The sequence below is a fragment of the Alosa sapidissima genome, chromosome 2, assembly GCF_018492685.1.
Source record: "Alosa sapidissima isolate fAloSap1 chromosome 2, fAloSap1.pri, whole genome shotgun sequence".
Taxonomy (NCBI): Eukaryota; Metazoa; Chordata; class Actinopteri; order Clupeiformes; family Clupeidae; genus Alosa; species Alosa sapidissima.
The window spans coordinates 2,155,969-2,182,458 of NC_055958.1; the positions used below are offsets into that span (position 1 = coordinate 2,155,969).

General features: G+C 43.7%; 1 protein-coding gene and 2 long non-coding RNA genes across 7 annotated transcripts in view; 1 reads left to right on the top strand and 2 right to left on the bottom strand.

The window, feature by feature from the left end:
• LOC121694272 overlaps positions 1-26,490 on the top strand; it is an 84,728-nt gene that overhangs the window by 30,329 nt on the left and 27,909 nt on the right. The gene's annotated exons all lie outside the window — the stretch shown is intronic.
• On the bottom strand, positions 1,313-12,413 carry LOC121694569. Its single transcript, XR_006025819.1, has 3 exons — positions 12,218-12,413; positions 6,597-6,604; positions 1,313-1,328 (listed from the first exon to the last, which is right to left on the bottom strand). It is a non-coding gene; the product is annotated as an uncharacterized LOC121694569 (long non-coding RNA).
• On the bottom strand, positions 4,189-5,512 carry LOC121694623. Its single transcript, XR_006025845.1, has 2 exons — positions 5,476-5,512; positions 4,189-4,362 (listed from the first exon to the last, which is right to left on the bottom strand). It is a non-coding gene; the product is annotated as an uncharacterized LOC121694623 (long non-coding RNA).

The window sequence follows — 26,490 nt, forward strand, 5'->3', positions numbered from 1 at the left end:
CTCTCGCTGCACAAAATAAACATTAGGCTTGTGCGTGTGACAATGTGGACCCACTAGTGATCATGTGACACTTGCTCTGCTGCAGCCAGGGGCTTCTCTCGCATAGGCTACACCTGCTGGATTTAGTGAATGTATGGGGTTTCAATGCGTGATTTCGAGTGTTTTTTCCCCATAGGTAATTTAAATACTCGATAATGTAAATTTGCACATCGTTAAAACAACAATCACGATATTATCGCAGACGATATATATCGCCCACCCCTATCTATTACTAAGATCAAATCAATAAAATAAAACAACAGCAGTGATTGGCTGCAAAAATAAATGTCACGCGTCTTGCACCTCTCAAACTGGGCTATCGGGTAACCTAGAGAAAAAATTGAAATGATGAAATATGACTAAGGCATTAAAATGCTGCTTGTCAGGATACTTTTTCACTGATTTATTTTAAAAAGTGTGAATGTTATATATTCCATCCCCTAATTCTGTTTTACTGGTTTATTTGACAAATAATCTATATGGATTTGCTCTATAAAGACCTTATGTCTGTTTCGGATTGTTTTGAGAGACTATTGATGTATCTCAGAATAAAGGAATGTCCACAACATTAGTGATGTTTTTTTGTGTGTGTGAATGTATTTTACTTAACTCATTGAATGTAGCTGGATACTCATGAACGCATGTCTCTAATAGCCACAATAGGAGTAATTTTAGCAACACCATATTTTGTGTGGCCCATAACGACCCAGTGGATCATGAAAATGTGCCAAAATTCACATTCCTTGCTTGTTGTTGGTACATTCATCCCATTCAGATTGCCACTTATCTGAGATGTAAGAGTTCAGTATAGGTTTAAGGTCTGGGGCAGGGATTTGACATTCTGTGACTTCTTCATTGAGGGCTTGCTTGGCAGCACTGTCCGCTTTCTCATTTCCCCTCAGACCAACATGGCCTGGGACCAAGCAAAAAACTACTCAAGTTCTGGTTCTTTAGACGTTCTAGTTGATCAAGCTCAGCTTTGGTTGTACTTTTTGTGTGTCATTAAAGCCTACTGGAAAGATTTTTAATTGCAATTTAATTGAATACCAATTTACTTTTACAATTAAATTAATTTATCCCTGTCACCCATAGTTTTCTATTTATTTACAAATGTACATAGGCCTACTGTAATTACATTTATATATAGTTATTCTACAGATCTTTATACTATTCGTCCTGCACAGACATATTCTTACTTCTCTTATAATGTTGTTTCTGCACTACAATGACACCATTTCCACACTGGACAAAAAAAAAGACAAAAAGTCCACTTCAACCAGGGTTTTCTGCTCTCACTTGTTTTTATTTTTCCGTGACATTTCTGTCAGGGTTGTGCATGAGGACCCAAATGCAAGACTCCACCAGGCAGAATTACAGACAAAAACAATTTAATTCTTAACACAAACATTCAAAGACTTACTTACATACAAACAGGACTTGGGCTAGACAGGGTGAAACAGAGAGACGATCCGACAAGGAACAGAGAAACAGGAGGGTAGAAATACACAGAGCAATTAACAGAGACAGAGGACTGGACGAAACCAACGAGACAATAACAGGTAACAGGTGAGGAGGCAGAAATGGAGGGAAAACAAACAAGACAGGAAGCACAGACCAAATAAGGAGATAGGGCGGAGACAGATGACAGGCAGGTAACACAAAGCACATGGGGAACAGGCAAAAACAAACACAGGACAATACACAAAATGGCCACCAGGGTGGCACAAACTCCAACAGTCCGGGCCAGATCCTGACCGTTTCAGGTAATCACCCTTCTTCAGACGTCTACTGTTTCCACACTGCACATAGCTGTATGTTATGTACATATCTGTTATATATTTGTCATATTGAATATCCATATGTATTCTGTTTTATTATATTCTGTTAATACACTGCATATTATTATTTCTACTATTATAATGTTACTGCTACATCTACATACATTATTCTACTTATTGTATGAGATAACTGCTAATACACTGCACATATTTATATTTAATTCATATTACTCTAAACCACCTTCTGTAAATCAACTGTATACTACTGTCTACATTGCACTATATTTCTTGACCTGTCTCTGTATATTTCATCACCTTTCTATACTTTGCATCACATTGCATGTATACTGTAGCTACATGAATCACAGCTAAGATCCTTGGTTGCTATAAAGGCCAGTCGTTCTAAATGAATGGTTGCTATGGCCAAAGGCCAGTTATCTCTGCCGTTGTCAAGCGGGCATATCCTAAATTTATCTTATTTTAAACATCTCTATTTTACTTAGCCTACTTCCATACAGTGAGTCCCATTAAGAAGTGGCCACTTCATTCGCGCTTACCGTGATTCACGCAGCAACATTATTAAATTAATCTGTCACCATATGCCTATGCCAAAGTTTGCAAAGAGGAGAATCTTTTAATTTGATTCACAATGAAACGTTACATTTAATGTACATGTAAACAATGAGTAGGCTAGTTTTGGTTGTTGTTGGCGGTGTTAATGCATCCCTTAGTTATGCCTACAATGCAAAATTGTTCCCTCGTGATTGTTAGACGCATTTCAAAACATCGCGACGTGAAATGCCACCACAAAACATTGTTTGTGAATCGGTCTTATTAGGAGTCCTCGCTTAAGCTGTCACAGACTCAGGCGCTACTTTTAGGGCTAAAATGCTTCCTGAATTACTCTTAGTAAAAAAAATAGGTCCTAAAATTACGAGTGACAAGTTACAAGTACAAGCATCTCATATCAAATGACCATGGCATTACGCTAAGCAACATAAATCCCATAACGTTACAGCAACATCTCCTCCCTATGACCTAGCTAGCTAGCTTCTATAGCCACACAAGAAATGAATGATGTTAAATCTCCGCTTAGTATTCTAATAACAGAAGGGGCACATTTATGTGGACCACTACAACATGACTCATTATGTCTGTAACTCTATAAAACACTTACTTTCATAAAGGAAGCACACCATCCAGCACATACACATGGAAACCGATATTTTAGGTACTTGGCCACGAACTCAAAACGTGTCTCTCTGAAGCTCTGTTCTAGAATCTTTGCTCTGAACGCTGTGTTGCTAATCAACATCAAATAAACAAAATGAGAGTCTTTTCAAGGTATTGAAAGTGTACGTGTGATTACGAATGGATGTGTGTGGTTTGCAATTAGAATAAACAAGAAATAACATTTCCAATAATTTCCCATGATAAATTACATAATATTTGCACCTTCCTTACTTGTGAAGCTCACACCGTATTTCAAGTACACTAGTGAAATGTCAGAGCCGTATATATACGGCTCTGTGATATGTAATACAACGTTGCCACCTAGCGTTCAGATGTAGGCTATTTAACATTAACGTGACATTGCTTGCTTATTGTTTCGTCAACTCCATGCTTTTAGGAAAACAATCTTTTTATCATAGTTCCCTCTTCAATGAGCAATTACCAGCTCGTTTTTGTAACCGAGATAGCTGTTTATTGTCCCTAGGTTTACAGAAACACCTATTCATATTAATACCAAAGATTCTAGAGCGCTACGCGCAAGATGGATTACTGGCTGGAAAATACGTTGGATATGTTGAAGTACGTTCTATGACTCTATGGGCGCCATTTTAATAAGCTCAGGTGTCATCACAGACGCTGGCTACCGTGGGAATCCTATGGCGCTGATCCTAACATGTTATCAATATTTATTCTGTAAAGCTGTATGTTGAAATTACGAGAAACCCAATAGACCACACCATGTCTAGACCAGTTAAATATATTGTATAAAGACAATGTCGAATTATTTCCGAGGGTAAATTAGGCTAGGGCACTGACATCTGTCCATCATCCACCAAAACTAAGTTCAATAGGCCTATGTTTGGGATATAGTTAGTATAGTTACAGTTAGGCTACTGAATAACTGTAACGTCCATTCCTGCATTAGGCCTAGGCCTATTCATATAGCCTATTTTTTCTCCATGATTGCTTATTTAAAATATGGATTAGCCTTGACAGGCTACATTATTTCATAGAGATGTGCGTAGTGTAGGCTACAGCACGCATTCTCTCCCTGCGCCTCTCTCCCTCAAACGGGTTCAGCCTGCATCTCCCCTAAGCAAATCAAAACGGTGGCTTGTGCAATAACTAATTCTTACAGTTTCTCTGTACAAGCCAATAAGGTGAAATTGTGTACCTGACAAGTTTCGGCTACCTTGCCTCTGTAGCCTTCATCAGAGGTGTCACGTGATGTTGGTGTGACGTCGTCTGAGCTGTGTTATATGGAGTTTTCCATCCCACCTGATGTGGTGGGATGGCCGTGTCCCCTGGGGTGCTCCGGGGGGGGAGGGGGGGGCGCCCTCTGCTGTCTGGTGGTTTTTCATACAGCCGGGGGCGGCCCTGCAGGACTGTGTCCCAGGTGTGGGATAGCTGGTAGGCTCCTTCATCCCGGTTCACAGTCTTTGGGGCCCGCTTCCTGATTTCAACCGCCTCTTTGATCCATCGATGGAATTTGTTGCTTTCCGTTCTGATGACCTTGGCTGCGTCCCAGTTCATAAGATGGTTTTCCCTCTTACAGTGGTCTGAAATGGCAGATTTCAGATTTTCTTGTGTTGCTTTCATTCTTGTTGCACGGGTGAGCGTTCCAGATGTTTCCTTTTCACATTCTTTCTGGTGTTCCTTTTTTCGTGTGCTGAATTGCCGGCCTGTCTCTCCTATATACGTTTTATTGCATGTTAGGCAAGGGATCTCGTATATCACATCACACTTTTTCTCAGGCGGAATCTGATCCTTAGGATGTACTGTGTGAATATGTACATCACTGGTGTGATGATGTGGTGTTTCCTCATCGCTCGCTGTACGCGTTCTGTGACCCCCCTGACGTATGGGAGGGTGACCATGCCTAGGTTCTCAGGCCTAGAACCTTTTTCCTTTTTCTCCTCCTTGTTATTTCTCTGGACCTCTCTCTTGCCTTTGTTTATGGGCCAGTTTGGGTAGTTGCAAGCTTTGAGTGCCTGTTTTATGTGGTTCTCCTCCTCCTCTCTGTCATGGTTGTCAGTGATGACCATGGTACGGTCATATAGGGTGCGGACCACTGATAGCTTGTGTGCTGTGGGGTGCTCTGATGCCCATAGTAGATACTGGTCTGTGTGTGTGGGTTTTCTGTATATTTTTATCTTGATGCTACCATCCTCAATGTGATGTATTTTCATGTCCAGGAAGGCGATGGATCTATGTTCTTCCTCCTCATGAGTGAATTTTATGTTTCCAGTTTCGTCTATGGTGTTTAGATGGTCTGTGAGTCTTCGTGTGTGGCCGGTCTTGATCTTCTCCAAGATGTCGTCCACATAGCGTCTCCAGAGGGTCAACCTACATTCTTTGGGAGCGGTGGCGATGGCTTTGGCTTCCAGGTCCTCCATATAACCAGCTCAGACGACGTCACACCAACATCACGTGACACCTCTGATGAAGGCTACAGAGGCAAGGTAGCCGAAACTTGTCAGGTACACAATTTTACCTTATTGGCTTGTATAGAGAAACAGTAAGAATTAGTAAAACAGTAAGCCTAATGAACCTCTTCAATATATTGTGCAATAACTGTTCATGCAGACTTCAACTGGCGTGGTAGCCTACACAACTTTGCAAAGTCAACTTGAATGTATCAATTTTGAACAAAGTTAGTATTACCCTATTTAACACAACGTTATCTGTTGCGTTGTTAATCGCAAACGCAAATTTATTCAAACAGCTAAGGAATTAACTGTAGCTTAATTTGTGGAGATCGAAGAGAAAGCATCTGTTTGACATAGGCCTACGCGCAGCCATACCGCACGGTCTACTTGTCAGTCTTGCCCGTCCGATTAGAGGGCTTTCCTTCGTTTACGCTCACCTAAAAAGACGCGCATGCAAGTCAACACTGCGCTGAAACCTCAAGAATCAGTCAAATCGCGAAAAGCCACAGCTCCGTTTAATTGTCAGGTGTGATGAAATGCGTTCATATTCCACTTCTTATGTCATAAACGTTGAATGCCTGTGGAAAGGTTTTGTGGTAGGATTGTCCAATGGTCAGTGTTGTGTGACAGGACCCTCAGGTTTATCCAACTAAATGGATGTACACAGAGGCAGTAGTATAAACAATGTTGTATTTATTATATTATAATGGATGTACACAGAGGCAGTAGTATAAACAATGTTGTATTTATTATTCCTTTTCTTTGTTTAAAACGGAAGGCAGGGGTGTACAGTAGGTAAAACAGATAGAAACAAAATCACAAAATAATTAAAGAAAACAAAAACAAAAATGTAATACACATAACCATAAATTAAATGCCCAGTGGATTGGTGGCTGCTACACGGCCTGAACTAACACAGGTACAGTAACCCTCGGATGGCTGCCCAGCCCCAAAAAGTGATCTATGGCCATACACACACATGCAAACACAAGTGTAACACTCAAGCTTTCTAAGTACAACCCACACGAGTATAAATAGGTGTTCAGTACACGCTCAACCACTAGAATGTGCTCTCACCGCAAACTAGGGGAAGGCGGCGGTCCTAGAGTACCTTAACTGTGTGACCTGATAGACCTAGCAGGCCATACTAGCAAACAGGGGGAAGGAGGGGGCATTCAATAAAGGAAATAAGACAAAACAAAACCAAGACAAACACGTTATTCAGCGCCAGTGTAGTGCTACCGATACAGCTACCATTAAAGGGGTGATAGAATGATTATATAGGGTATTTGGTGCTGGTCCTTAAGGTCTCTGAATAGGGTGTGTAACATTGGTTGGGCAGAAGCTATAATAAACTAATACTACCTGGGACATAGACCCCTATGGCCCAAGAGTAACAGTCTACCGTGTGAAGAAACTATGTTGGGAGTCACAAAGAACTCAATATGAACTAATACCACCTGGGGCATAGATAGACCCCTATGCCCCAGGAGTAACAGTCTCCCGTGTGGATAAGCTAAGTCAGGGGTTACAAGAACCCATTAAAGACTAATACTGCCGGGGGGAGGGATAATCTCAATAGCCTCGGAGTAACAGTCTACCGTATGAAATCGCTAACTGACTGCTATTATGAGCTCAGGGATGGCAACAGCACTACACCTTGTCGAGTAACAGACCCTGGCAAACAATGTAAAGGCACCAGTTTATCACAATCAGACAAGCATACAAAACAAAGAAAATAAACCAACACAAACAAGCATACCGTACATCAAACTTTGATCTTGAAGTGCTGCTAGTCTAACACTGACTAATACCAAAAGAAACTCTAATGGGGGAAAACAGTGGTCAAACTGTGATAGACAGCCAGCTGTGATCTACAACGGAGAGAAACGTTTAACATCCTGATCCATCTTTATGTCGCATTTCATATTTCATAACAATACATAACAGTTTTTATGAAGTTTAATTGTTCATAAGTAAAGAGACAAAACATTGCACCAGAGACATATTTAAAATAGGACCGTTACACTGTTAAAACAATAACCAATGCCTACCTCGGCCTTTTCCACAATATGAGCTAGCCCAGGGGAACAGGAGCAGAGGAGGGAAGCGTGTCAGCTATAAAAACAAAAATTAAAGCAAAATAAAAGCAAAAATTACAGACGCTGCATGCTGTTGTTTGGCCCGTATAGCTAACTTAGTAGGCTCACATTAGCTGAGTGTTTGACCATGCTATTGCCATATTGCTATTGTAAGAGGCCTACCTCCACGTTCAGCGTTCGCATTGGTAGTCACAGGGAAAACAGGACGAGGAGGAAGGAGACGACAGTCTATAGCAAGATGAGCCAAACGTTACGACACTACAACCACCTGGCCCGTGTTCAAACTACGTGGCTAAACACAAACTCTCACTTTATGCTATTACCTACATGTCAGACAAACTTCCGTGGTCTACGGTAGTGGCAACAACTCACATTAAAAGTGTAAGGAGTACAGGAAACATTCCACCTACCCAGACCACAGCGAGGGAGTTGTTCGCAACCAAAACCCAGCATGAAGTGCACGGTTCGTACCGACCAGCGACGAGCAACTTGCGTACCAAACAATTTGGGAGAGCTTCTTTTGTGTTTGTCGGGAAGGAAGTTACGTATCCGTGACCCCCAGCCCGCACACTCAGGTGATTGCAATTAGTCGTGATCCTGACCTGAACCAACTCTGACATAATACTACACAAAGGAGAGAGAGAGAGAGAGAGAGAGAGAGAGAGAGAGAGAGAGAGAGACATTATCAGCAGCCTTCACCTACACTGTACCTGACCCCGAGTTGTTGGAGGCAGACTGTGGTAGGTGAAAGGGGTTAGAGTGTTGCCCAGCTGTACAGCGTCTCAAACGTCTAAGGGTAGTCATGAGCATAGGGCCCCTAGCTGGACTACCAGATGTCTGCACAGGGGGGGAATCTACAGGTTCTGGTGACGTGGGATCCATACCTAATTCTCCCTCTGTAGGTGGTATAATCATTTGTTCCACTGGGGGCAGGGGTGGACTCGCATTGCTTGCACGAGTGGAACCACTCGGTAAACTCTTGTCTCCGAGGCCCGGCAGAGGGTCGTGGCTTCCTATGGTACTTGGTCTGGCCGATGTGATGGATACTCTCCAAAGGCCGTCGTGCTCGGGGTCATCTGGGGTGGTAACCTCACAGGCACAGGCGGAGGATGGTGGATTGCCTCGGTTTGCCTGCCCTCTGTCCCACCCGGAACTGGTTTTATCTCGGTACGATGTAGGACTTTGTAGGGGCCGCCGTCACCCAGGGGCTTGATCTTGTAAAGGGTGCCCACCTCATCCAAGCATTCCAACACCTCATAGACTGTAGAACTCCAGATGTCCTGCATCTTGTGCCGACCATGGAAGTGGTTCTTACAGTACACCAAGGTGCCTCTTGACAGGATGGGGGCGGGGTCAGCATGGTCTCGTCTCCGGTAGGCTGCAGCAGCTTCCAGCTTTTCCCGGGCATTACTATACACCGCCAACAGATGTTCTTTGTGTTGCCCCATCCAGTCAGCTGTATTGGCGTATGGGGGATCTTCTATGACGCCAAGTAACTGGTCCACAGGGAGCCGAGGCTTCTGCCCGAACATCAATTCGTACGGGAAGTGTTGGGTGGAGTGATGCACTGTGGTGTTATAGGCAAAAAGAAGCTGTGGGAGCAGTTGGGGCCATTTTCGTTTCTTGTCTGAGGGCAGTGTCCGCAAGAGGTCGTGGAGAGTGCGGTTAAACCGCTCACACTGTCCGTTCCCCTCCGGATGGTAGGGGGTGGTCCGACTCTTCTGAACGCCATACAGTGCACATAGCTGATGCAGTAGCTCTCCTTCAAAACACCGGCCTTGGTCAGAATGGATTCGCTGTGGTACCCCGTAGATATAGAACCATTTCTCCACCAGCACCTTCACAACAGTCTTGGCTTTTTGATCTCGGGTGGGATACGCCTGTGTGAACTTGGAAAATACGTCTGTCACCACCAGAACGTTCTCCTGCCCGCTGCTGGCCCGATCGAGTATGGTGAAGTCAATTGCTATAATCTCCAGGGGTCTGGTAGCCAGAAGGCTGCCCATAAATGTTCTAACTCTGGGTTGGGTAGCTTTTGCTACTGTACAACGTTGACATTCGTCACACCACCGCTTGATATCCTGACACATTTTGGGCCAATAACACCGTTGACGGATTAAGGCTGTAGTCCGGTCCACTCCTTGATGGCCGTGGTTATTGTGTAGGCCAGTTAGAACTTCTCCTCGCAGAGCTGCGGGTAACAGCAGTTGGAAAACTTGGGCCCTGGATGGGGGAATCTGCACTTCTCTGTACAACACACCTTCTCTCTCTCTGATTCGGGGCCACTGTCTGGCAAGCTCTCGAACTCCAGCAGGTGCCGTCTTCAATTTGATAGTGGTCAGTGGATGGTTCCTCCTCCAAAAGCACATAAATGCCACAATGCAAGGATCGGCCGCTTGGAGTACTCTTAAGTCCTCCTTACTCCGTGATGGTGCAGCTTCAACTTCACAGACGTTGGCCACCTGGGGGCCCAGCCCAGGGGCCACGCTACTCCGTGCACATTGCGGAGGAACTGGAACACCTGGCATGACAACCCCACTTGAAAGGGATTCGACCTCCCGGGGGCCCAGCCCGGGGGTCTCAGCTCGCATCACCCATGTAGGGGGGGGAGGATCCCCTGAAACGATAGCACCCACCTCGAATGGATCAACCACCCGGGGGCCCAGCCCGGGGGTCTGAGTTCGCATCACACCCGTAGGGAGGGCAGGGGCCCTGGGTACAATAGCCCCCACTTCCAGTGAATCAACCACCCGGGGGCCCAGCCCGGGGGTCTCACCGGGCATGGAACATGGAGGAAGAACAGACACCTCTGGTGTCGATGATTGAGAGGCCGGTTTAGAGGGCAGCCGGGACAGTGCATCCGCATTGCGGTTGGCGGTGCCGGGTCGGTACTTGATCTCGTAGTCAAAGAGAGCCAACTGGGACACCCAGCGTTGTTCCACGGCCGCCAACTTGGCTGATTGCAGGTAACTTAGTGGGTTGTTGTCCGTGTATACTGTAAACTTGTGGCCAAGAAGGTACTGACGGAATTTTTCGGTAACCGCCCACTTCAGGCCTACAAGCTCCAGCTTCATTGAACTGTAGTTGGTCATGTTCCTTTCACTGGGGTGGAGAGGCTATGCCTCGGCTGGCATAAGCAATTGGCCGTCGCTGCCCAGCCTGCTCTTGGGATAATACCGCGCCCAGCCCAGAATTACTTGCATCAGTCAGGTCTCTTGCGGGTACCCTGTAGGGCACCTACCAGCTTATGCAAAGGGGCTGCAAGGCTTGCAAACCCCTCCACAAATCGCCGATAATACGAGGCGAACCCAAGGAAGGAGCTGGGACTTGATTATAGCCACTGGCTAAGTCCAAGGTACTGAACCACTTGGCTCCACTCAATGCACCCAGGGACTCTTCTATCCTGGGGAGTGGGAATGCGTCCTTACGGGTCTTGGCATTGAGCTGGCGGTAGTCGACACACAGGCGAATCGAACCATCTTTCTTCTGGACCACCACAATGGGTGACGCATAAGGACTGCAACTGGACCTGACGATGTTATGGTCTAGCAACTCTTGGACATGCTTTTTCACCAAGTCATATTGAGAAGGCGGAAGGCGGCGATACCGTTGCCGCACAGGGGTGTCATCTAGCAAAGGAATGGTGTGTTGGACTAAGCTGGTACATCCTAAGTCCCCATCGCTCTGACTGAATGTATTGCTGTACTTCTCCAACAGCCTGCGAGCTTCCTGCTGTTCTTGATCTGACAATGTGGACCAGGTGAGCTGGGAGAAGCTTGTATCAGTGTGTTCTCCTGTGTGAATGGACTGGATAATGGCTATCTGCTAGTGACTGTCTGTCTGAATTTCAAAGTGGATGGCAGAAGCAGAAACCGGTGAGGTGGCAACATAAAGTTGCCCAAGCACAGTCTTTGGCCAAAGCCACTGATCTTGACTTCCTATATTAACAACTGGCGCTTGAACCCGGCCACAAGTGACTGAAAAGTAAGCCGTTGGAATGAGCAGGTTACCTGGCAGATGGCCATCAGTAAACGATACAGGCTCTAGAAGAGCAGATGGAAGTGTGGACCCCAATCCTGGATGGCAAGTGGCTGGAACCAGCTTCATGGACCCTGCTGGCACTTGGATCGCTGGCCCTGGCTGCACCCGTACAGAACCCACTTTACCACTCTCCAAGGCACGTTCAAGATGTTGACATTCAGACAGGGCTTGCTGCCACACCCTGCCAGCCTGCCGGACATCAGGGGATCGAAACAAGGCGCTGCCATGGTCAACGAACAATTCCTGATAGCACTTGCTGATAATGTTCATTCCCAGGAGGCCGGGAACAGAATCTTTGGTTCGGCCAAAAAGATGTACATCTAGTTCTAGATATCCTAAGTATGGTATCTCCAAGCCGTTTGCTGCTTTTAGCTTAAGCCAGTTACAAGATTGTAAACCAGTGTGAAAAAGGGGTTGTAACTGCTGCTCGAAAAATTTCTGGGTGACTGTAGTCACCATTGAGCCAGTGTCCAGCAGGCAAGCCACCGCCACACCCCCAATCTTAACCTCTACTACTGGACACTTGCCAATGAGTCGTTGTGTGCCTATTAATGTCAAGCCCAATGACTCCCCACCCAACGTTTGGGCCTGTAACGGTGCGGTTGCCCGTTACGGCTACAGTTTATTTCATACGGGAGCTAAATACAAAGAACGGACAATGTGATTTACAAACACACTTTGTTTGCACACACGAACACGAACGGCATCCAGCATGGTTGCAGCAACTGCAAACCACAAACGCATACAGGACAATATAAGCCTTACTTTCAGGGTGGCCAACTGAAGGTTGAGGGAACATGGACATTCAGCAAACTTTTCATTGTGTCGGTCAATAGCGCTTCCTGGTCTGGGGACGGAGAAAAGACCCGACGGAAAGTCGCAAGGAACATTATACGTTCGTGGAGTGTGACTTACTGCACAAGCAGAGGTCAAGTGTGCAGGACAAGAGGGGTGTTTGGGACGTTCTGGTTATGTATGCTTTGTATTAGGTTATGAAGTTAGATAATAGGATTGCCTTGTTATGAAACTGTGGGTTTTATGGTATGGAATGTATTATTGGATATTTATATGGAGAAGATGTGTTTTGTTAATTAATTGATTGATTGATTGTGCATTGGTTTAGTCGGCAGAGTTAAATTCTCTGGTGGGACTATGGTTGAGAGCAGAAGGAGGTAGAATGGTCTGAGGTGAGCAAGTGATAGCCCCTGCTAATAGGCCTAACACTCGTTTTGTGATTTGCAGCAGTTTGCCCTATGATTGAAAAGGGTTGTCAAAGTTAATTTGATATATTTTGGAAGCTCATTGATTGATTTGAGATTATTGTTTGGAGATTTTCTCCATACTGGTTATGAAATAAAAACCTGGCTACTTTTGAGAAACATCACCACTGTCTCCTGTTTCCATCACCGCAACGCCATCCAGATCACATTTGGTGTCAGAAGAAACTAGGGGTGCCTCAACGGGGGACAGTGTGGAAGATGCCACGGGAGCCTAAGCAGTCCAAAGATGTTAAAGGCCGCCAGCAGCAGGAAGAACAGCAGGTGAGAGACCTTCCTGAGGGCAACGGGGCATCAAGGCCTAATACACCTCAGCTACCAGCGAGACCCCTGCCATAATTTCAGGATTTACAGTAGGCCTAGATGAGTAGGCCTAAATAATAGGACTACAGCTATTTTATAACTCAAGCAAATTGTTTTAACATATAATTGCACAAATTAAGTCCAACGGTTAGATTCATCTGGACGTGTTTTAAGTTGGCTGCAGCCTGTAAATAGGCTAATGATTTTTGAAAACGAACTTCTGTGGTCATATGCATTTTACATAGGCAAGCAGGACAATTTGGGAGTTTTTTTACTGCATGGAAACGATACAATAGCCTAGTGTCAAGCACAGTTGTGTTTAGCCTAGGCCTACCATTTGCATTTATTTAAGTTATGAACATCAGACGCTTGAGTGAAATCTCGACCTTATTAGTGATTGATATAGCCTATATGCGCTGTGAACAAAGGGTTAACTTATAGCCTACAGGTAGAAAAAAGAAAAATGGTGATAATATAACTAACGTTAGCTAAGTTAGTTTGCCTGCTAGCTAGCTTATTAGTAGGCTATACAGTCTCTCAATGGGAATTTATGTGATGTATTTACCAGTGCAATAGCTACTTCTGTCTAAATAATAGGCCTATTTACCTCTCCTTATTCAGTGTAACCTTGGAAAAAGATCAATCGGGCCTTTCACACTGTCAGTTCTTGCAGTTCATTACCGAGAAAGAAAAAAAAAACAACTGGCAACGTTAAAAACAGCTGTTCAGGTGGGCTCATAGAATTGGAACTGTATATGAAATTTTGCGCTGAGCTTATTAAAATGGCGCCCTGTCAGGCTCAGAACGTACGTCATGCCTATGACGTAACTGATCTATCTTGCTCCGCTCTAGAATCTTTGATTAATACGTAGTCTATGGAGAGCTGCTGACCACTGTTCATTACGGCCCAGAATGCCTTGCATGTCTTTATAACAAAACAACACAGTAAAACCTAAATGCCCGTAAACATATGCATTTGCATACTTGTAACATTTTTAATAATACTCTCCCATCATGATATTTAACAATAATGAAAAATTTAATTTGAATACTGTCAATGTGAAAACAACTCTATTATGTAAGCTATACAGTGGGCAGTGCTTCGACTTGGCCAGCTTCACTCGCGGTCCGCACGTGGGATCACGCGACTTTAATTTGTATTTTTCCAGTGAGACGCTGCAACAACCCAAACAACCGGTAGATGGCTCAAGTGAGCAGGGTGTCTCGTAAAAAGAAATGGAGCCTGGAAAACTTTAGCCTTTAGCAGACTGGTTTAGAAATAATGTAATAGCCAGAAATATGCCTGCCCTGCCCTAATAAAGAAATATTTGGTTAACTGCGAGTGAATCCCGTTTGCAGCCGTAGAGACGCAGGACAAATTAAACATTCTGGGGTAACACTTTATTTTAATGTGTCACTGTTACAGTGTACCTACCTAATTAGGTACAGTGGTACAACCTGTGTAACAACATGTACTATCAGGTACTATCATTGTACTTGCATTATGTATTTGTGGGTACCTACATATAGTTGTTACATTGTAATACTGAGTGCTTTTACAAAACTTTGCCAATTTGCCTACATTTTCATCAGCGGCAAAGAGCTGACCTGAGACCTGCTGGATGGGGTAAATCTGGTCATGATAGATTTGATATACAAACCATTCTTAGCTCCAGTCAAGGCCTCATTGTCTTCAGTGTACATGTAACAGCTGTGCTGCTACAGTGGGCATCGCTTTCAAATGACCACTTCATTCGCGCATTACGCGGCGTGAAGCTGCGAGAAGCTTTAGTACCACTTTCAGCCACTGTGCGTCGCTCTGCCACTGTACATCGCTCTGCCTGCCGTCCCTTACATAATTGTTGCCGAGAGTAATCCCAGCCTACGAATTCAATAACAAAATAAATCATGCATAATTAAACATTACCTCGATTTAGGCTACTTGGGTATGGCTTAAGGCTTGACTACACGAAAATCGAAATCGAAATTTGCCGTCTACATTATTGTCAGTGTTGGGGTTAACGCAACTACGCAAATCAAAACAGTGGTGTGATAATTGAGCCAGTAGCCTAGAGAAATAACTGTTCAGAATTAATCTGTAGCCTTGGGTAGGCTTCTGCAGAAAACAATGTTGTTGCCGATTTAATACTATCTGGCGACGTTTTTAACAGGCTACGCAATAGAGGCTTAGACAACTATGACCCACGTTTTGGTTTCGTAAATTAATTTGCCCTACTTCTTGACTGCAATGTAGTCAATTGACTGCTTGACATGTCATTTTTATTTTTCTGTAAACAATTACATCTGCTTTATGCCGCAGAATTACATTCATATTTGGCTGACTGCAGACGCGCAACTTCCCTCCCCATATTCCAATATTAAGATAGTATAAAGTGCTTTTTGTATAGGCTACTATCATAAAAAAAAATAGTTAAAACGAATAGCTATTTGCAATTTGATAAAACACTGGTCCTCATTTTGCGAATGCGAGGACGATATGAGCCTGTTGCATTTAGTTAGATGTCCGAGTCACACATAATGTTTGAAAACCACTGGCTCGTAATCACAATAATTTAACACACGACAGTTGGATAACCTACCTCATCATGTCCCCATGCCTACATTTTTGTGAGTAGCATAGAGATCGTTAAAAACAATAAAGTATGGCTCTCCGTTTGGGACATCGAAAACTTTTTTTAATTTTTAATAGACTACCGTCGAAGATGCTGACTTGCAAAAGCCTCGGGATAACACGTTATCTCCACTATCATCAGTCATGCCCCTTGATCAAAGTGGGGAATGAAATAAAAGTTTGATAACCACTGGCTTAACAAGTTACCTGCAGTCCAGAACACAGAATCTATTGCAATATTCTGATGATCGGCGATGATATCGGCAAATGTTTGTTTTCCAAAGTAAGAATTCCACTTCACCATGCACCTTCGACAATACCTGGCCTACCTGGTATCATTACAAACATTATTCTGTGTCCTAAAACTGGCATATTTTATGGCATTGTGTCATGTAAGTTCGTTGCAAAATCTAGAGAAATGTGTGAGGTGGTCAGCGGGGGACAATTGAGACACACATTGGATTGTGTTATTACTTGAACATTCCACACTATCCACAGCTGTGGTAGGCCTATCAGGGGCAGGAGGATTACTGTCAGCGCAGGCTTTATATAAAATTCTTCAACAGAAGGCCTCGAATGTTGTCTTGTTTGTGGAGCGCTTTGCTTCGCTTCTGTAATTTCGGCTTCATTGAAAATGAGGGCTGCGCTACACAAGGACGGAAGATGATGAATAACTGGGGCCGTAGGCTATTCATAAAGGCTTTTATCTTACTACTAGGAGTAGGCTACTCCTAAATCGCACTTAAAGATTTTAGATTGGAGTTTTCTCTTAAAAGTTATTCACGAAGCCTTTCAGACAACTCCTAAACTAGGAGTGAGTCTTCGTGGCTATGGATGACGTCATTACTCATGCACGAGCTTGACTGAAGTGACCACCTTGATTGGCTGACGATTGTAACGCGGGAATTCCAAACACCTCTCTTCCGATGATGACTGACAGGTGAATGAGGGTCGGAGAATGCGTGCGCTACACAAGTAGTGTGAAGGACGGAAGATGATTAATAACTGAATAAAAAGGCCTAGCCTAAATGAATAAAGAGTAAGGCAAAACAAATAGCTTAGTAGCCTAATGAAACATAGGCCTATGGATTGATGCAGTAGCCTACCTTTGCAACATTTATTAAATTAATCTGTCACCATATCCCTAGGCTACGTTTGCAAAGAGGAGAACATTTTAATTTGATTCACAATGAAACGTTACATTTCATTTCCATGTTAACAATGAGTAGTTTGTGTTGTTGTTGGTGGCGTTATTGCATCCCTTTTATGAATGCAAAATTGTTCCCTCGCAATTGGAAGCTCCTGTTGCAGCATAGGCTATTTCAAAACATCGCAACGTAAAATGCCACAAAAAAGCTGTTTATGAATAGGTCTTAGTGAGTTAGGAGTCCTCTCGACTTAAGCTGTCCCAGACTTAGGTGCTACTTTTAGGTCTAAAATGCTTCGTGAATTACTTTTTGTGAAAAAATTAGGAGTCCTAAAGTTAGGAGTGACACGCCCATTATTTTTAGGAGTTGCTCCTAAATTCGCCAGTTAGGAGCTACTTTTAGCCTTAAAATTCTTTGTGAATATGGCCCCTGAATAAAAAGGCCTAGCCTAAATTAATCAAGGCAAAACAAATAGCCTAGTAGCCCAATGAAACATACGGATTGATGTAGTATCTTGTAACATTATTAAATTATTCTGTTACTATGCCTATGTTTGCAAAAGAGAACATTTTAATTTGATTCACAATAATGTTACATTTAATTTACATGTTGACAATGACTAGCCTAGTTTTGGTTGTTGTTGGCGGCGTTATTGCATGTTAGTTATGCCTACAATGCAAAATTGCTTCCTCGCGATTGGAAGCTCCTGTAGCTGCATAGGATTTCAAAACCGCAGGTTTGTGAATAGGTCTGTGAGTAAGGAGTCCTCTTGACTTCTTTTAAGCTGTCAGAGGTGGGAAGGTGTGATTTTTTGGGGGAAGGGCCGGATTAACTGGGCACAATTATCTGATGGCCCCCCTTCCCCCCAGCCAACGTGAATCGGGTGGTTAGTTAATAGGCCTATCGTGAAGATTTTTCCTGCCATCTAAGGCACGAGCGCATCTGTGAGGCCAAGCCTCACCAAGTAGCTCGTTTGTTTACAACTAACATTCCATTTAATTAAACTGCTTTATAGGCTATGCCGAAATAGTTTTCAACATTTTGAATATTAGTGTCGGGTGAATTGAAATGTTCTCAAAGTAGCCTTATGGCTGAAAGCTGCTTGGGACCCCCCCCCCCCCCTTCCTGCACTCATTGTTTCAAAAGGAGTAATTTTGGCTTTGTCAGAACTGAAGAGCTGTGGACGGCACGGCACGGTATGCCCAATGAAAATAAATTAACGCAACGCAACACAACACAACACAGACCCCGCTTCTCTCGCGTCAGTCACTGACATGAACGAAACACAGAACCCGCTTCTCTCACGGCAGTCACTGACAGTAACCTAGAATAAATGCATGGGGAAAAACACTTCCCCATGACAAAGACATCGTAAAACACTGAAAGTTAATATTTTGTCACTAGCAACATTCATCTGTCCTTTGTCAAATGTATTATGTTCCAAGTACCCTATGCGTAATTCTGCTTCATAAAGTTGAACAAATACATTTGCTTATTTCACAGAAAAATATAAATAGCCAGTCTACAGTGCAGAGTTGGTAAGTTATGGTAGGCCAACTTGCAGTGAACATACAAAGAGGGGAAATTATTTCTCTTGCAGCTGAGTAGCCTCAGGTGCGCACGTAGACATAAGGCCGAACATGCAAGCGCCAATGAATCGTGCTCTCACGGCAATCGCGCCGTTAAACTTAAATAGGTTAACATCACTCTAAGTTCGCCTTCAAGCAAGGAAAATGATGATTTGAAGACATCTGTTTCGTTGGAAGGGCAATGGGTAGCAACAGGGCAACACAAAGACAGGCCCGATGGCAGGGCTGTTATGAGAGTATTAAAATATAGGATATTCTACGGGAAAACATTAAAACGGCAAGACAGCGGGGAAAGTTAAAATACGTGATAAACACGGAAAAAGTTGGCATGCATTGTTTCGGTCCCCGTGCACAGGGATTATTTGTCATACTATTAATCACATATGATTATTTGTGAAATTGTGCAAACAGGCGCAACACATTTGAAAAGGAAGGACTGGTAGCATGCAAGCTCACGGGAAAGATTGATTTAAGAATGTTATCACAAAGTGTGTGGTTGTGGCGCGGGCGGAAGACAATTGGCAGGGGAGGGTCATGTCTTTTTTTAACAATTCTGTCGGAGGGTCATTGAACAATTTCTAGCAGGCAAGAGAGGGTCATGCAACTTCCAACTGAAGCACTCAAAATTCCTCCGGTGGCCCCTTCAATAAATAACGATCAGTCCCTAGATTGCTGCTGGGCTATATGTCTTGGTTCTGTTAACAACTTATTGTCAAACGCATAGCCTATCTCGCGGTTGCATCCATTACAAACAAACATGCAATGTGAACGTCTGGGATTGGGGAGAGCACTAAATGCTCTTCTGAATAAGCACGAAGTCAAACCTTTAAATGAAAAACACTCTTTAATAATCCAAAAAAATAAACCGCTAATGAAGTAAACTTGTGACCATCAAAAATCGTTTATCGCTCGTAACTCCGTGATACCAGGACGTAACAGGAAGGCATTTGGCTGAGCAACGGAGGTTAATATGCTCCATGTTTTGTCCAAATGATGACTGTCTATCATCGTTGCACTCGGAGAAAACGAATGTTTCGTTCGTCCCCGTTTCAATCGTCCCGGTTGTACCTACTCAAAACGCAGATAGAACCTTATTATTCTAAGGTAGCGAAATAGCGTTCAGCATGATTCATGCCCAATTAATTCCCCCTGTTAAAGTGTTCGCCTTTGTAGTTTGGTTTCGTGATAGCCTATGATAAACGGCTTACGGCCAAATATGTGAAAACGTTAAAATACAGTAGGCGATAAACCCGGAAAAAGTTGACAGTGATTTTTTCATAATCACTTTGGAGGGTCATAGAAAAATGTATTGCTGGCGAGGGAGGGTCACGTCTTTTTGGACTAATGCTCCCCAAACTCCTCCGGTAGCCCCTTAAATAAATAACGAACAGTCCCTAATGAAGTAAACTTGTGACCATCAAAAATCGTTTATCGCCTGTAGGCCTAACTCCGTGATAACAGGACGTAACAGGAAGGCATTTGGCTGAGCAACGGAGGTTAATTGCACTCGGAGAAAACCAGAATGTTTCATTTGTCCTGCGTCTCTACGGCTGCAAACGGGATTCACTCGCAGTTAACCAAATATTTCTTTATTAGGGCAGGCATATTTCTGGCTATTACATTATTTCTAAACCAGTCTGCTAAAGTCTGTAGTGAAGTCTGTGTAGGGTTTTCCAGGCTCCATTTCTTTTTACGAGACACCCTGCTCACTTGAGCCATCTACCGGTTGTTTGGGTTGTTGCAGCGTCTCACTGGAAAAGTCGCGTGATACCGCGTGATCCCACGCGCGGACCGCGAGTGAAGCTGGCCAATTCGAAGCACTGCCCACTGTACAACCTTGTTACTCTTTGATACAGTGGAATAAACCTATTTAAGTTACCAGTTAATTACTTACATGTACATATGACATGTATGTTGTGTCTTCGATGTCTTGGAACAGGTCTACTAATTCACATGTACTGTGTGGTGTAACAGCAGACACGTTTCAACACATCAATTACAGGATGCATGACATCATTGACAGGATGTATATAATATGTACATGTAAGTACTTAACTGGTACACTTTATTTTAATGGGTTTATTCCACTGTATCAAAAGAGTAATAAATGTGTACCAACACAGTTGATACATGTACTACAGTATGTAGGGTAATGGCAGACATGTTCCAAGACACCAATGACACAACATGCATGTAATATGTTATTGTAAGTATTTAACTGGTACACTTCATAGGTTTATTCCACTGTATCAAAGAGTAACAAGGTTGTAGCAGCACAGCTGTTACATGTACACTGAAGACAATGAGGCCTTGACTGGAGCTAAGAATGGTTTGTATATCAAATCTATCATGACCAGATTTACCCTATCCAGCAGGTCTCAGGTCAGCTCTTTGCCTCTGATGAAAATTTAGGCAAATTGGCAAAGTTTTGTAAAAGCACTCAGTATTACAATGTAACAACTATATGTAGGTACCCACAAATACATAATGCAAGTACAATGATAGTACCTGATAGCAGGGCTGTAGTACTCGAGTCCGGTCTTGGACTCGAGTCCGGACTCGAGACCGTTTTTCTACGGTCTCGGACTTGTCTCGGACTCGCTAGTATTTGGACTTGGTCTTGTCTCGGTCTCGGCCACTGGTCTTGCCAAATATGGCTTTTGGTCTCGACCGAGTCCAGGTGTCTTTAGGGCCATCAAAATTAACGTGTTAATCGCCGCGATTCATTTTGAAATACATAATGCGTTACAAAACACTCAATAGTGTTTACCTTTGTGGGGGGCTGATGTCACATAACGGAAGCCGCAAAACCTAAAACCGCAAGCCTGAGAGTTTATTTTACTGTCTGTGGAGTTAGCTGAAGATAAAGAGGAACCATCATTTAGCCAAATAGTAGCTTTACTGCAAACTGCTTTTCACTCTTGTTAGATAACGTTTACAATGTCAAAATGCACCAACAGCAACAGTTACATAAAGACGATACTTTTCGGGTCCTCTCCATTAAGATCCAACTTGAACGTACTCCATTTAATTGAGAGCGCGTCTGAGCGCACACGAGAAGGAGAGAAAACGATTGGCAGGCTCCAGCTGGCTTGGCGTTGTTGATGATAATTGATATCTCCTTTTTAATATAAGAAACTTATAAAAGGAAGGCAACAAAGACGAGGTTAGAGGAGATTGCGGATTTATCCGATTTCCACTACTGACCAGTTATAAACATGTATGACATGTAGGCTGCACTCACTGTGATTTGAAAAATGGACAAAAATATGAAGAGTTGTCTTTGCCTTTGTGTAATGGAACTGGTGAGTCTTGAAGTTTTCAATAATTTGTTTACATGAAGCACATATTATGCCGATTGAAACACATTCCATTCAGATAGCTAGGTGACTGGCTCAGGCTCATCATTCACTTTTAATTGCAAACAGAAAATGTCTAGCTAGCATCATGTCATTACATGCTTCTATTTCCAAAGGAATGAAAACTGTTTATACCAACTTAATATCATGCTTATCATTGTTAATATTGTACAATACATGTGGCACAAACAATATTAGAGCTTGTGGACTAGCTATAGGCTATATTTCAATGGAGCTGGTAAAAAAAAGATCATTATGAGAACGTGGCCACAATGGGCTTAAAGTGACAGTGCACCATTTACAAATGAGTTAAACAGCATCAAATGTGTAGTATTTCTTAAGAAATTAATACTTTAAAACACAATTACTGTGTCAGTATTATCATTTAAATAATATAAAAGTGTTTTACTTTTACCTTTGTGGTTACTCATTAATTTTGTGATTTATGTTGTATTTAATATGCCATTTAAGAAGCTTTAGTCTTTAGGAACTTTTTAATTGCGGTTAATCGAGATTAATTCATTTCAAAATATATATTTTGAATCGTTTGACAGCCCTATAATAATATTGGAGAAGGGGAATGGCTACACTTACAAATCCTGGGTGTGTTCACACTGTTTTTGCTTTTAGATAATAATAATAATAACCCAAAATGATTGTCTTGATACTGTCATGCATAAGACTTTTTTTCCTATCCTGGACTCGGTCTTGACTCGGACTCGAACCTTTTTGGACTCGGTCTTGTCTTGGACTCGAACCTCTTTGGACTCGGTCTTGACTTGGTCTCGACTAGTCCTGGTCTTGGACTTGTCTTGGACTCGACAAAGGTGGTCTTGACTACAGCCCTGCCTGATAGTACATGTTGTTACACAGGTTGTACCACTGTACCTAATTAGGTAGGTACACTGTAACAGCGACACATTAAAATAAAGTGTTACATTCTGGTTTTCTCCGAGTGCAACGATGATAGACAGATATCATTTGGACAAAATATAGAGTATTAACCTCCGTTGCTCAGCCAAATGCCTTCCTGTTACGTCCTGTTATCACGGAGTTACAGGCGATAAACGATTTTTGATGGTCACAAGTTTACTTCATTAGGGACTGTTCGTTATTTATTACCGGAGGAGTTTTGGGAGCATTAGTCCAAAAAGACGTGACCCTCCCTCGCCAGCAATACATTTTTCTATGACCCTCCAAAGTGATTATGAAAAAATCACTGTCAACTTTTTCCGGGTTTATCACCTACTGTATTTTAACGTTTTCACATATTTGGCCATAAGCCGTTTATCATAGGCTATCACGAAACCAAACTACAAAGGCGAACACTTAAACAGGGGGAATTAATTGGGCATGAATCATGCTGAACGCTATTTCGCTACCTTAGAATAATAAGGTTCTATCTGCGTTTTGAGTAGGTACAACCGGGACGATTGAAACGGGGACGAATGAAACATTCCGGTTTTCTCCGAGTGCAACGATGATAGACAGTCATCATTTGGACAAAACATGGAGCATATTAACCTCTGTTGCTCAGCCAAATGCCTTCCTGTTACGTCCTGGTATCACGGAGTTACGAGCGATAAACGATTTTTGATGGTCACAAGTTTACTTCATTAGCGGTTTATTTTTTTGGATTATTAAAGAGTGTTTTTCATTTAAAGGTTTGACTTCGTGCTCATTCAGTAGAGCATTTAGTGCTCTCCCCAATCCCAGACGTTCACATTGCATGTTTGTTTGTAATGGATGCAACCGCGAGATAGGCTATGCGTTTACAACAACCGGACAGACATAGAGGAGTATACAGACACTGTAACCTCTTACATCACCAAGTGCATCGATGATGTGACCCACACAAAAGACATCATCACTCGGGCTAACTGGAAGCCATGGCTGACAGGGGATGTCCTCAGGCTGCTGAGGGCCAGAGACAAAGCCTACAGAGCTGGGGATGAAGCTGGCATGAAAACAGCGAGAGCCAACCTGTCCCGTGGCATCAAGGAAGCAAAAAAGGAATACACTCACAAGATAACCACCCACTTCAAAGACAGCAGGAACGCACAAAGCCTATGGCAGGGCATTCAGGCCCTCACGGACTACAAGCCCGCGCCACAGAGCTGTGAGAGCAACATCCCTCTGCTCAACAACCTGAACCGCTTCTTTGCTCGCTTTGAAGCACAAAACAGCACCTGCCCACAGAAGACCCATCCCCCTCTACATGAGCAGCCCCTGTGCCTCTCTGCCGACAGCGTGAAGAGGACACTTGCTGCTATCAACACCCGTAAGGCAACAGGTCCAGACAACATCCCAGGTCGTGCGCTGAAGGACTGCGCAGGGGAGCTTAAGGATGTCTTCACAGATATCTTTAACACTTCCCTGAAGCAAGCCATTGTCCCATCATGTTTCAAAGCTGCCACCATCATACCTGTGCCGAAGAAAACTGCTCCATCCTGCTTCAATGACTACCGCCCTGTGGCACTGACACCCATCATCATGAAGTGCTTTGAGCGGCTTGTCATGTCACATATCAAAGCCATTCTCCCCCCCACCCTGGACCCCTTCCAGTTTGCATACCGAGCCAAGCGGTCTACAGAGGATGCAATCTGCTCTGCCCTCCACCCAGCCCTCACCCACCTGGAAAAAAGAGACTCATATGTGAGATTGCTGTTTATAGACTTCAGTTCTGCATTCAACACCATAATACCACAACAACTCATCTGCAAACTGGACAAACTGGGACTCAGTACCTACCTCTGCAACTGGCTACTGGACTTCCTCTGTCAGAGGCCCCAAGTAGTACGTGTTGGCAACAATACCTCAAGCAGCATCACACTGAGCACAGGGGCCCCCCAAGGCTGCGTGCTCAGTCCGCTGCTCTTCACCCTGCTGACGCATGACTGCACTGCAACCTACAGCAACAATCACATAGTGAAATTTGCTGACGACACAACTCTGGTGGGTCTCATCACCAAGGGCGACGAGACTCAATACAGGTTGGAGGTCGACCATCTGACCACGTGGTGCAGGGACAACAACCTCCTGCTGAACGTCAGCAAGACCAAAGAGATTGTTGTTGACTTCCGGAGAGGTCACACCCAACACCTGCCACTGACCATCGACGGTGCTGTGGTGGAGAGAGCGAGCAGCACCAAATTCCTGGGGGTGCACATCAGTGAAGACCTCTCCTGGACCACCAACACTGCATCACTGGCGAAGAGAGCTCAGCGCCGCCTGTACTTCCTGCGGAAACTCAGGCGAGCAAGTGCTCCACCAGCCATCATGACCACATTCTACCGAGGCACCATTGAGAGCATCCTCTCCAGCTGTATCGCTGTGTGGGGCGGAAGCTGCACTGAATACAACAGGAAAGCCCTGCAGCGCATAGTGAACACAGCTGGAAGGATCATTGGTGCTTCACTCCCCTCCCTGAAGGACATTTACACCACCCACCTCACCCGCAAGGCGACCAAAATTGTGAGTGATTCAAGTCACCCCGCTCACAATCTGTTTGATCTACTGCCCTCTGGGAAGAGGTACAGAAGCCTGCGCTCCCGCACTACCAGACTCACCAACAGCTTCATACACCAAGCTGTAAGGATGCTGAACTCTCTCCCTCCTCTCCCCCCTCCACCCTCAGCTACATAACATCCTGGACATTGGACCCACAATGGCCGCCTGCACTACTCCACTTGCACACTTGCACACTTGTACACTTTACAACTTGGTGTTGTTGTCCTGAAAACACAACACTTCTGCTGCTCTTACATAACTTGCACCACTATGCCACTTTCTTTATTACTTAGGTCAAACAGAACTACCCAAGCCTTTTATTGGCCTGACTTTGCACTAGTATTTTATTGACTGTCCATGCACAATTTCAAACAAATTTTGCTGCTCTTATTTTTTCATTATTATATGTGCCCTCTTATTTACTTATTTACTTACTTTTTTGTTTACTTGAATGTTATGTTTGTCTGTGGACTTAAATTGGTAAAATGTCTTGTCTTCACCGTGGGATAGTGAGAAACGTAATTTCGATCTCTTTGTATGTCTGGAACATGTGAAGAAATTGACAATAAAGCTGACTTTGACTTTGTTTGACAATGAGTTGTTAACAGAACCAAGACATATAGCCCAGCAGCAATCTAGGGACTGATCGTTATTTATTGAAGGGGCCACCGGAGGAATTTTGAGTGCTTCAGTTGGAAGTTGCATGACCCTCTCTTGCCTGCTAGAAATTGTTCAATGACCCTCCGACAGAATTGTAAAAAAAGACATGACCCTCCCCTGCCAATTGTCTTCCGCCCGCGCCACAGCCACACACTTTGTGATAACATTCTTAAATCAATCTTTCCCGTGAGCTTGCATGCTACCAGTCCTTCCTTTTCAAATGTGTTGCGCCTGTTTGCACAATTTCACAAATAATCATATGTGATTAATAGTATGACAAATAATCCCTGTGCACGGGGACCGAAACAATGCATGCCAACTTTTTCCGTGTTTATCACGTATTTTAACTTTCCCCGCTGTCTTGCCGTTTTAATGTTTTCCCGTAGAATA